Source organism: Pungitius pungitius, chromosome 20 (genome assembly GCF_949316345.1).
Source record: "Pungitius pungitius chromosome 20, fPunPun2.1, whole genome shotgun sequence".
In the NCBI taxonomy this organism is placed as follows: domain Eukaryota; kingdom Metazoa; phylum Chordata; class Actinopteri; order Perciformes; family Gasterosteidae; genus Pungitius; species Pungitius pungitius.
The window spans coordinates 6088485-6102493 of NC_084919.1; positions in this window are offsets into that span (position 1 = coordinate 6088485).

Here is a 14009-nt window from a genome sequence, read left to right on the forward strand (position 1 = left end):
ATTTTTTCTTTACACATCTATATATCACTGACTTTTTCACAAAAACTCATATTGCTTGGCAAACGTAATTTGGTAATTTTGTTTTTATCATGGACCAAGGAGCTTTTGCTCTTTTTGAATAAAGGGATCGATCAATCATGTGACACAGGACAAAACGCATCCGTTCTTACATGACAATAAAGGACACTGAGTTTCATTCACCGACAGGAGGACTCAAATGCAGGTTGCGACTCAACAAAATAATTTAACTAAACTATAGAAAACCGAGAGGAAAAACCAAGACACAATGCAAAACAAAACCACTATGCAACACGACTCACCGACATTGACTATGAACCTACAAGGAGACCAGGGACGTCATGTTTTAAATACACTGGGGAGGTGCAGGTGATTGGACACAGGAGAAAACCTACCAGAGCTGGAAGTGGAGTTAACCCAGGGACACGAGAGGCAGGAAACTGCTAAATAAAACGGGAACTGTGACCGCATAACCAATTACCGGAGGGAACTTGAGTTTGCCTTGAGCCGTGGGGTAAAAGGACTTTAAATTGAATAGCGTACAGCAGCTTAGGCACCGCTAAGAAATAACTCACGCTTGTCTTTGCATTCTGATGTAGCGTTAACTGTAAAATTTGCTACATAACAAGGATAACTTGTCAAAAGAACACAAATGTATGCTGTAATGTGGTGGGGAAAACATAATCTAACATAATATATACTTAATGTGTATATGTTCTTTAAATCTTCAAACACGCACATGCAAACTGTGAGATTATATAAAATACAAACTTTGAATTATTAATAATCTTTGTCAATAGGAAAATCAGACAGCAATATTTATATTTTGAGGAAGATTAAAAGCCTAAACTGAGAGAAATATTATTTTTTTATTACTTCAGTTGAACATCCTTTTTCCTCTTTGCTTTTATGGGAACAACCATGAATGAAATGTCTTGATTGGAACCGTGATGCATGAAAAATCTTTTTATTCAGAGATGTGCGTGTGAACCATTCACCCATTTCTTTCCCCATCCTGAGAAGGAGTAGTTTGTGTTGCAGTAGCAGCTATGGATAATCCTTTTGCCAGCAAATCATAAAGCTTTATGATCCTCTTGGCACGGTATCACTCGCATTTCCAATTGAGATTTATTTCTCTGCTTAATTCATACTCAACTGCAAATCAAATTGTTTCAGTTCAGGAGAAGGGAAGTATGTAAAAAATGTACTATGCAAAGAAATATATTTGACAATTTTTCTGATGGATGGATGTTAAGTGCCAGTGGGTATTTTTATAAGCAATACGGTACTCGGGGCAGTACTGTATCTGCAATAATGTGCTGTTCAAGGGTTTGCCAGCCCTCCACTACGCATCGGGCCGAACACCCTTGAACAATTCATTATTGACAATACATTACAGCCTCGAGTACCTTATTAATTATAACACGTCGCCAGCGACATTATAAATGGTAAGGAAATAGTAAGCTGCCTTTCTGCTCAAAATAGTTGTAGTCATCAAAAGTTGTGTATCGCATGTCAGTAGCCTGGAGAAAATAGTTTGTGTGGATGTTGCTGTGCAACAGAAACGGCAACATTTGTTAAGCACCAAAAGTTTGTTGATGACCAGCTAGGAGATTGAAATGAATTTGCGCGTTGTCTGAAAACATGCCAGGTCTCCTACACGTGGCCCCACCAAAGTACCAACGTTTACATCAAACATCTTTGGTATCTGTCAAACCTGAAATAACAACTGGGGATCGCGGAAAATCTAATCGTTATTGGGAGGGTGCAGCGACCTGATCATTGCTCAATACAGTGCACCCATCAACCAATCAGAATGCTTGACTTCATCTAGCAGTATTATAATAGTGAGTTGCTATTTTCCATCCATTTGGACCGAGGTAATACTTTTACAATACTCATTTACAAGCTGCTAAAGCTTTGAGGAAGCTTCTTGAAGCCACAAAAACTGTATTCTAATGACGAGCTGTTTCAATTTTACAAACTACCACAGTAAGAGATAAGTAGACGAAGATGTATCCGGTCACTCAGAGACGTAATCGACCAGATGTTTGAAAAAAAAGTTTCTAGTTTCTAAATGATCTATAAGCTGTAGACGGGCGATATCAACATTTGACCTAGAGATCGCAGTGAACCGTGGAATGGTATTTTTAATAAATCATATTAAGAGTATAATAAGCTGCGGAACGATGTAAAGTCAAACTGTGGACCTCCCCACGGCACAAGATAAAATGTAACGGCTACTCATCCAATTGGTGTTGAGATATTTCCGTCTGACACGGTCACCGCCCAGAGCCGCCGGCAGGGCTTGAAGAGGAAGGTGCTTTTTTAACTCTGACTGTGGCAGCGTTTCACCCCTGAGCTTCTCACACAAGGCACAAGATTCAGTATTTCTCTCAAGCTGTAGGCCACGCGCTGCGTAGGGATACGGAGAGGATTGCTCAGCATATCCACTAAGTAAGTAGGTCTCTCATAAACAAGCGTTTTCCTGCTGCGGTCAGCGTTTCCAATCGAAATCCCACCACTAATTAGCTTGGAGATGTTGCATAGTTGCACAATATTTTGTCAGATTCTCTAAATACACTCCCTCCCCCTCACACACGCACCCAAACGCATATGCATGGACACACACCAGTCAGTTAAAATGTAGGCCCATGTTTGCGGTCCTTAATTGGCGATGTGGGACTCCATGCTGAATGTAAAACACTAAATAAAACTGATGAGAGCACATATTAGACACAACACGGTTCCCTCGCCCACCACGCAAAACAAGCTCTACTTTATATCAATTAACACAGATCTCTTTCTGTGTGTGTGTGTGTGTGGGGGGGGGGGGTCTAGTTGTTTTCCCCATCAACAAAATACCTTTGTTGTCTCTGTAGAAGCGACGGAGCCGCGGGTTTGAAAGCCAGTAAAAGGTCAACACCGTCACGGTGGACCTGGGGATTTACTGCAACAGCATCCTGAGAGGCAGAGGTTTGTCTGTGGCTCGTCAGGGGAAGGTCCGCTTTAAATGGCGTGCTGTTTGAATGTGAGATGCCAGCAGGCTGAGCAGCGAGGAGGGAGCTCTGCTCGTGGCTGTAGGACACATGTGTCAAACTCATGGCCCGCATGCTCAAATATATTTACTATTAGAGCTGGGCCTATCGCACGCATCACCATAATACTACAAATCCCACAATGCACTCTCTGTGTGTCACAGTCTGTATTACAGTTTGTCAACTTTCGTTGTGTACCTTATCATCGTCCCTTTTACCGTAAAAAACCATACCAACAACTTTTTACTCTGCTAATTCCTTTTGTGGTTTTTCCCATAAAATGAAAATACGAAGCGAAGTACGTCGATTTTCACAGATTCCCCCCCCCCCCCCCCCCTTCCCGTCCGTCAGCGCCACCAGTCAGACGTTCGCGCCGATTGTCAGTGGCCCGCGTTCGGTCAATTTCAGGAGGGGCCATAGCAGCCTGACAAAGTACCCCTACAGAGGGAACAGACTGCCATAGTTGTAGTTCAGCTACAGCATATTTTCACATGCATTTGCGTCTAATTGGGAACTTTAGAAATTGGTTCACTATCGGGGGGGTGGGGGGGGGACGCTGATGTCCGCAGCCACTAAATGGGCTGTGATGTAATAGCTCGAGGCGACTCCTCACCTTCTGTTCCACAAAAACATATCACACATCACACATTTCAACAATATGAGTGTGATGTGATATTCCAGAGCGAGAACATGAGCAAGACACACAGTAACAGACCGATCGAATTAAGCATGGGGTAAGAAAAAAAACATTTATTTCAGTCACACAGTTTAATTCAAATTTTTATAGTTATATATTTCATCATGTTTTCAGATTTGTTTTAATAACAATCAGCCTACTGGAGATGGAAGGAGCAGTGTCTTCTGCATTGAGGGATTACCATGCAGCCGGTTTAGTGGCTGACGGCTGGATCGCTTCCCTCAACACGGGAAGAAGTTCAAATTGAGTTGTGCCCATTTGTGACTCAAACAAAACACATGAAAAACCTGCAGCCTCCACATTTGAAAAGATCACCCCTATAACAATGTTCTCCTGTAACACAGCACAACTTACTAATTACAACCTTATATATAACCTTGTATCCGTCTGAATGAAATGAAATAGACCGTTCTTTTTGGACTTTCCTTGAGAGTTCTTTATTGTGTGTCTGAGTGGGACTTGGTCTAATCTTTGAACCAATGAGGAATATAGTTGATTGGTCGGTACAAACCAAGGACAATGCAGTAACGGTACATGACAGTATACTAGTGAAATGACGTATTGAATAGTAAAACCATGACACACACACACACACACACACACACACACACACACACACACACACAAAGATTCATCTTTTCATGCTCTGTCTTGGTTTACACGTGCAATATATCATAACATGAAGTTAAAAGAACCGAAACAAGCACTCTTCTCCCCTCGTTTCCCTCCATGAGGTGAGCTCGACAGTGGATAACCATTTCTCCCACCCTGCCCTTTTGAAGCTGCTGACACCCATTGTTGGACATGCATAGTGAGCAAAAGGGTAGCGTGTGTGTGTGTGTGTGTGTGTGTGTGTGTGTGTGTGTGTGTGTGTGTGTGTGTGTGTGTGTGTGTGTGTGTGTGTGTGTGTGTGTGTGTGTGTGTGTGTGTGTGTGTGTGTGTGTGTGTGTGTGTGTGTGTGTGTGTGTGTGTGTGTGTGTCCATTCAACATGCTACAGATACCCTTCAGCAAACAATGACAGTAAATCTGTTTTTTTTACTTTTTATTCCGTAATTTCTTTCTAGCGAACATTGGATGAGTTTATTTGTATCTTTTTATGTTTGTGCCACACTTCCCAAAGCACACAGCAGAAGTAAATCAACAGCCCCTGCAGCCGTTATGTCCCATAAAGCTCCAATACTCCCCCTGCAGTCGTTCCATCCGGTTTGTATTTCATAGGCCTGTCCGGCTCTCATCCCTCACTTCATCTTTTTAAGTACACATCTGTTCCCTCCACCTCATGAATAAGACCTAAATTAGAATCACAGGTTTGGGATATTTCTCCAATAAAGGAAGACTTGCCACATACAAATGTTGTATGCTCTCCCCTCTCTTTCTCTCTTTCTTCTCTTTTTTTATGAAGTTTTTTTCTATAAATCATGTAAAAATAAATGTGTATTTTAATTAATTAATTTGAAATAAACAGATGATAGAGGTTAAAGTATTTCAGGGACAGAGGAGTTACAAATGATCCACACATTCTTTCAGTCTCAAATATAGCTGTTGCAGCTATTGTTGGAAAAGTGTGTGAATAAATAAAACTGTACCATTCATTGGAGACATTTCCTATACACCTATAATGTTACAGTAAATGTGTTACTGGGATATATTTGGGTTAGGAGCTTTCCAAAGACAGATGATATATGAGGATGGTGATGGGTAAGATGACATCATACCCACATCCGAGGTGGACCACAGTGACTGGATAATGTGCGCTCAAATTCCTCGTTAAAACACACACAATCTGCCAGACATCCACTTCCCCTCTTTTTTTCCCCCTCGCATTTGTTCGGAGACTATTTCGTCTGATCTCTCCATCCCTCTTTCTTCCTCTCCCGGTCTCAATCTCACATTGATTAATTCCACAGGGCTGCCATCTGATGCGTTTTAAGCCAGTCCTCCTACCATCGCCCGGGGCTAGGAAGACGACCGGAGGGATCCTGACTCGGTGCATTGAAGCTCAGAGAAAAAGAGAACTTTCTTCACCATAGATCAAGGCACTTCTTCCTTCCACAGTTGTTGGTAGAGAGTTTTGAACATAAAGCTTTGAGCCTTTGGTCTTCGGAGGAGCAGGGAGCTTGACAGGGACACGGCAGCATTTACAAAATCTAGCCGCGCTGTGTTGGAAAACTGGCTATTTGGAATGATTGTGAGTGCTGGTTGAGAATAAACAAGGTGCAAGGGCTATTTCAGGGTCATCCATCTTTGCTCTGTGGAAGGGGTCAACGCTGCATTTCCCCTTCACTGCAAAGTTAATAGAGAAATTCCACAGCTGCAGCTTGTGCTCATTTGTACATGGCAGGCACAATAGGCGGACTAAAATGTCCAACCTGAAGGCATAGGTACGCTGGCCTCAATAACCCGGTGTTGATTGCGTTTGCGTGTGGTCGCATTGATGCAACGCTGAACCCTGCAGGAGCAGGAGCTGTCGCTTCAGCACGGTCCGGAAAGAGAGCGACCCGTCCTCCAGTGTCGCTGTTTCGAAATGGCTCATCGACACCTTCAGGGGAATGTGTCATAAAGGACGTGTTTGTGTCCCCCAGGAATACTTGGCTTCCGCTAAACACTGTCCACAACAACCAGTGCATTGCCAAAACTTTTATTGTGTGTCAAACAAATAAGTGTCCACAAAGACTTCAAGGTAACGAAGCCTAGATTGAATTTGTATTGTGTTATATTGTTTTTTTAAGCGCCCTACCATCTCGTCCCAGGGCTTTTGTACTGACATGTCTTAAACAATCTCTACCAAGAAATACTCCCCACAATGTGTGTTGTAGAATGACCATTGTAGGGAAAAACAGGAAATGGGTTTGTTTAAAGAAATGGATTCGCTTGTTTTGTGCAATATCTCAAAAAACAGTCCCTTTCTGTGTACATACACTCACCTAAAGGATAGTTAGGAACACCATACAAATACTGTGTTTGACCCCCTTTCGCCTTCAGAACTGCCTTAGTTCTACGTGGCATTGATTCAACGAGGTGCTGAAAGCATTCTTTAGAAATGTTGGCCCATATTGATAGGACAGCATCTTGCAGTTGATGGAGATTTGTGGGATGAACATCCAGGGCACAGAGCTCCCGTTCCACCACATCCCAAAGACGCTCTATTGGGTTGAGATCTGGTGACTGTGGAGGCCATTTTAGTGCAGTGAACTCATTGTCATGTTCAACTATGCTCAGGTAGGCCGTGGCATTTAAACAATGCCCAATTGGCACTAAGGGGCCTAAAGTGTGCCAAGAAAACATCCCGCACACCATTACACCACCACCACCACCACCAGTCTGCACAGTGGTAACAAGGCAGGATGGATCCATGTCCTCATTCTGTTTACGGCAAATTCTGACTCTACCATCTGAATGTCTCAACAGAAATCGAGACTCATCAGCTCTTGCAAATTGTAGCCTCTTTTTCCTATTTGTAGTGGAGATGAGTGGTACCCGGTGGGGTCTTCTGCTGTTGTAGCGCATCCACCTCAAGGTTCTGCGTGTTGTGGCTTCACAAATGCTTTGCTGCACACCTCGGTTGTAACGAGTGGTTATTTCAGTCAAAGTTGCTCTTCTATCAGCTTGAATCATTCGGCCCATGACCTCTGACCTCTAGCATCAACAAGGCATTTTTGCCCACAGGACTGCCGCATACTGGATGTTTTTCCCTTTTCACACCATTCTTTGTAAACCCTAGAAATGGTTGTGCGTGAAAATCCCAGTAACTGAACAGATTGTGAAATACTCAGACCGGCCCGTCTGGCACCAACAACCATGCCACGCTCAAAATTGCTTAAATCACCTTTCTTTCCCATTCTGACATTCAGTTTGGAGTTCAGGAGATTGTCTATTGCCATTTATCAACACTAACTATAATATATGAGTTTTGAACCACGGGTCAGAGATAAAGCATAATTTAAGGATGTACCTTTCTTCTCTGGGCCACCATATTGTCAATATGTACTAGTAATAGTTGATCAATAATGAATCCATCCATTCATCCCTATTTTGTCAAATACAGGTCCTAAAGTAGCATGTTGGTCCTCAGTACTGCTGTTCTAATGGCCCGTGTACATCACCTTTTGATGCAGCTTTAATGTGGATTCCCTCTGAAGGCAGAACAAATCCTGTCCTCTCTTCAACCCACCGGTTCCTCATGCAGTCAATACGCTCTGAGAGTTTTCAGTTGGCAGGAACTACCAGTCTGATGCAGCGTGAAGTGGGTGAGTGGGTGGAAGCATGAGAGTGCAGATGAACAGTCTAGTCAGACAGACTCCAGCAGATCAGTGCGGTCCTTAGCGAGACGTGATGGGAAATCTATTGGAAACCATCATCGGTGCAAATTTCCATTTCAATAAAGAGTCAATCAGGTGCCTTTTTACTAGTCACTGGCTCCCTTTGATAACAGCCGCCCCATGACAAATGCTTTATAATGACACATACCCAGGGAAAATGTGAGTGGATACGGATATGCTTTTTGCATGCAGACGTGCACTCACCAGCCATTTGGAGAATCAGCATTCATATGACTCACCTTTTTGGATTTAAATAATTCTTTTTTTCCCAGACAGGGGGAGGGAAAGAGTGAGTATAGATTAGGACTTTACAAACGCTGTTGGAAAGAGAACTGCATTCTAATGCACACTGTCAGCCAGGATGTCAGCTTCCACTGGTCCTTGCTCCTCAGAAGGTCCGACATTTGTGAAGAGATCCTATGTGGAGCCAGCGAGGGGTGGGATGTGTAACTTCAGAGCTTCCACACAGAGACGTCTTTCCATATTTCTTGGCAACTGAAACGGTGTGTCTAGGTCTATTTTCAAAGTCTGTAAAAACCATGTAATTCTAAACAACGACATTGCTTCGCCCAAACCAAACAACGTATACGTCAACAAGAATGAGAGCAATGTTTGTTTAGCAATTTATAGTTCTATCTTTAAAAGATCATTTTGAATGGAAAAAATCCCTCCTAGTTTCAATTTGGCTTAATCTTTTTTCAACACTATAACGGACATTTTATTGGATCACAAGCCAAAGGGGAACCGTATAAAACTAGTTTTGTTGCATTTCACATTGAAGGGACACAATTTAATGACATACTTGATGAAACAAAATGTTTTCTGGTGGCTAAAGTAACTGATAACTTTTTTCAAGTCTCTGCAATAACACTTAAAATGGATTTGATCATAATGGTGATATCTTTTTTGGAATAATGAATAATTGGCAGGTCAAGCAGTTGTGATGCCATTGCTTTGTGTCAGTTACTATTAGCTTAACGTTCCTTCTCTCTCTCAAGTTATGGTTAATGATATTTGAGGAATTAAGTGACCCCCCCCTCAGGGGTAATTATCAGACGGAGCGTAATCAATGAGCATGGCTTGCATGTGGAAGACTGACAAGCAATGACGGCAGAGAGGTGTGCTGGCTGATGATTTGCTTACTGTTAGCATGAATACAGGAGTCTGATGTCCAAAATCGTATGAAAATCAACAACTACTGGACTTAGTGGTAAAATATGTGGAAGTGAATCCAAAATGCACTTTGAATGTGACTTTACAAGGTTTCAAACTGAATTCAAAGTCCTCCCAACTTTGGCTTTGAAAGCGCTGTAATAAAACGTTTGGTGTCCAACATTCAAGCCTCAGTAAGATCCCACAATGCAATATTCCTGAACATCAGAGGCTAATAAATAAGGGTCATGAATCTCAGAGGAGAGCAGCTTCTGTGCTCTGAGTGGCTATAAAACAGGATGTGGTTTAGTCTATTTATGTTTACTTATAAATATTAACTGGTTTGGGTCACCATAACAAATGCTGATAAAAGGAAGGCGTTCTGCCTGTTGAACTTGGTTTTGAAGAGATGAGGGGTCAGCACCACGAGCAAATTAGAAAAGAAGCTAGTGTACAAGAAGCTAATTGCTACCACTAACTGAACTAAATTCCTCATTAAGAAACCATATGTGGGCCGCAGGTGGAGGAACGATGTGAAACTCGTTTTCCTCTGAGACCAGAAAGAACGGCTTCAAAAGTGGATCCCAGTGGAATCCACTACTCTGTTAAATCCTTGGGTTTTTACCCTGAGGAGGATTCTTTCAATCATCAGCATTTTTATTTGAATTTTCTGAACAATATAAATAAAAAACATAGTTCTTAGTGGAGTTGCTAATCCTCTTTTAGTTGCTGGATATAGCAATTAAAAAATAGCACTAGGTATCCTAGTGATAGTGTTTCTTGAAGATAATATTACAAAACCTTACATTCTGCTTTGAAAATATTGTGTCCTTCAACATTATGAAGGACACAACATGGTCGGAATCTATTGCATCAGATTCTCAGTTGTGCACAAAATGGCACGTTTTGGGTGAAAACCAAAATAACCAAAAGTGTCATGTAATTTAAAGTCAAAGTAGTCAAAGTCAAAGCAGTTGGCTACTAATTTCTCTATGTTCAACAAAGTAGTTAAATAAGGACGTATGAGAAATGTAAAACCCTCACGTGTGTGTGTGTGTGTGTGTGTGTGTGTGTGTGGCCTGTCCGTCCAGAGCGGGGCGAGCTGAGTTCAGTCTTCCATACAGCGACGCAGAAGAACGTGTTGGCAACCGACGCAGAATGCATGTCACACTCAAGGCGTTAATTGGTTGGGCCTTTTTTTTTTTTTTTTTACAACTGCTGTTTCCAATGTCAATAATGAACTTTCACTTCTAATGATTCAAATAATTTGCATACTCATACTTCTCACTTCTCATTCTTAGCACAACAGGGGTATGAACGGCTCTTGATGCACTCATCAACTGAACTTCACAGTACTGGTCATTCACACAGATTGTATTTATACTGCAGGATATTTGCATATGAATTTAATTTGTTGCCGACAGGGTTGAATTATTTGACAGTGTTCATTAATCTAAATCGGACAAATCTTGGAGCCATTTTGACTCAGGGACACCTAAAGAATATGAATGAGTTTACTTCTGTGATCTAGACGTATAATTAACGTCTATGAAGTGAATCGCTAAAGGGATGCAGAGAAGATTTGTGAGAGGTCAGCTGATGTGCGTCTTTGCTGTCGGTGTTGCTCCATCATGCTCGTCTCGTGCTTCTTGCAAACTGCCAGAAAAACCAACCAAACAACGAGCCGCACACACACACACACACCCGTGTACGTCCATACAAACACACACTCGACAGCAGTCATGCTCTGGCTGTTGCTGCTGGCTCCCGATGCCTGACGCTGTTTCTAGCTTTGTTGTCAGAATTTCCTGCTCTAGGGTGGGCAAAGGGCAAAGAAATGCTGTGGGAGTGGCGGGCGCATGTTAACACACACACACAAACACGCACACACACACAAACACGCATGCACAAACCTACACCGCATAAAAGTATCACTCTCACTTATTAGAAGTGTTTCATGCCATTAAGTCATAAGACATCCTTTCCTCTGCTGAGTATTTCTGAAGCTTTCGTGTGTGTGTGTGTGTGTGTGTGCGTGTGTGTGTGTGTGTGTGTGTGTGTTTCTCTTACAAGGAGTAATGAGCCCTACAAGAGTTCACCAGTCGACCATGATGGATGACGCTGTAATGGCTGTTGCTGTAGAAACCAAATCATCAATCAACAGCAGCACTTTTCATCTAGCACTTAAGACTGACCAGTGACTCTGTGGTTTTACCAAATTTATTGAGACCATACGTCTCGGACCTGTGATCAAAGTATTGATAATTTGAAGTGAGTGAGTAACCGTCCAACGGTGCTTTAGCAAAGTTGATTTGGTTTGGACGATGGCGAAATATTTAAATAGTTGCTTATCAGTTCTGGTTTTGGTTTGTGTTGTCGTGGAATATTTCAACAAAACTAGTTTGGGATGTTATTACATATTTTACCATTACAGTGTTCACACTGGCTTCATCATCTGGTGTCAGCGGAGCTGCAGGGACACATTGAATCAAAAAATTGAATCACTGACCGATGAGTTTTTCTATTTTCTGAAGTTTCTGAAAGAGCTTACGAGGAAATGACAAATTATTATGTAATTATTATGTAGCCACCTGGCAATAATCAGGTGTCATGTATAGCAATAAGGTGATTGCTGTGGGCTTTTTTTCATAATGAATTATAGAATAACTGATCAACGTACAGGGAGGATATAAGCACACCAGATTAGTTTTTAGTGCATTAAATTGTCATATTGACCTGGGAACATCTGCAGCCTTTTGCATACGACTGACAAGTTGTATACATAATGGATATTATCAGATCACTTCGTAACTTGGTTCAATATATCAATACAAGTTGGTGATTTGTCTATTTTCAAGCATTCATTTTTTAACAAATGAACAAGCCCAAATGAACAAATCGTTTTTAGGTTTTGTGATAAAACACGATTCAAGTCCACTAAAGTTGCAACTTTGCAGTGGCAGCTTACGGTCCTTTGTGCTTGTTAATGATTTGAAGCACTGATCGTCACATTTGCACTTTTCCAATTATAGCATTATGTATCCCTCGCATTCAAAATTACAACTGGAACAAAAACAAATCAGCACATTGTGCTGTGCGTTCTGCCTGTGCACATTCAATCCTGACTATCAGACTGAATGCATGTAAAACTGTTGTTGTGCTCAGACAACACTCTTCTATCAGTAAGCTTCCGTGAGAATTAATCCCAAACAAAATAGTCATATCTGAAAGAGAGCAGAGAGATATGGGACAAAGAGTCAATCCATCAAGTGGTTCTAGCACCAGCATCGGTTGTAAAAGGTCCGTTTCTGTGTGTCGAGCACGATTGGCATCCATAATATTTCATGTAGGTCTATCCATCTGCGTTCTATCATTGATGCATATTCAAATGCCTGGGCTGATGGATGCACGCAGATGGAATTTGCACCGGAGGCGTGGAAATTGAATTTACTGTTGCGATCTTTCGCGCTGGTTTTACATGTTTCACCGAGGGCAGAACTTGCACGTGTGAAGAGCCCAGAAGGCGGTCCGCAAGCTCGTTGCTGTCGCTACAAAGCTCGCCACCTCTCCTAGCTGTCAACTATGTCGGGTTGAAATAAAGGTTCATTCAGGCTGAGGTCAACTCCAAATACGGAGTGGCATTCAGACACCGTGTCTGTATGCCACAGACAGGGTGCAATGTTTTCTTGCAGTGCAATAAGATATTTATGTTGTGCTTCATAAAGCTATGTGGGTAATGAGGTCACAATAAATGGTAGTAAAAAGATACAGCATTTAAAAATGAGACAGTTGTGGCCTGATTTTGGAAGATCTAGTACTCCCTCTGAAAAGTACTGCGAGCAGCGATGTCTGTAGACATAATGATCATCAGCATGCTCCGGTGTTAACCAGAGGTTCATAACCTTCTCTGGAGGCGACCAAGAGCATTCTGGGAAATGTAAGAAATCCCTAACTGAATCCTAGAGGTAAGTGTTCTAAAAAGGTTTATTACAGCAGTTCATCACAAAACAGTCCCCGGAATTCATTAAACATAACTTGATTATATTCATCTGAGGGACAAGCCTGTGTGTCTGTGTGTGTGTGTGCGCGCACACACAGGTCATCTGGTGGTCTGTGCCCTCTTCCTGTCTTTTTTATTTTTTATTGGTGCATTACTGTAACTTGGATGAATGTCTGTAATGGAGGTGCTCCGCTGAGTGCCGTCATAAAACTCTGTAGGAGTGCGTCTGCTTCTGCACGTAAAACAAATGGAAGAAAGAGATGTAACAGGCAAGCCATCGGGAAATAAATGAGACCACAGCGGGGGATGGATAAATACGACGCGTGTCCTATGTGACAGGCACTGTCCGTCAAAGGAGCATCATCAGAAAATATGATATCACGGGGAAAAGAGTCTTATGACTGACCCACTTTTAGATGGCGAAACTCCTCACGTGCTATTTCCTCACAGTCATTGTTCGGAGCTGTCAATCAGGACATCAGCTGGACCTTCAGAACGTTCATGCAGGGAAATAAGTGGAATTTAAGTTATACGGCCATGGCATTTTGACAATGTCCTTGTTCAGGATTCTTCCATGAATCATCATAATGTTGGCTGAGATGTTTTTTTTTTTTTTTTTAAACAAGGACATAATCAGGGAAGTTTTTCAAAGTCAGCATGTTGACTCATAGAAAACATGGGAATTTAAAAGTTCTTAATTCTGCGTTCAATGACTATTTTCACCCCCTCAATATTATACTTCAAGCCCAAAAGGACACAGTGACAATATGAACCGGATGCTGCA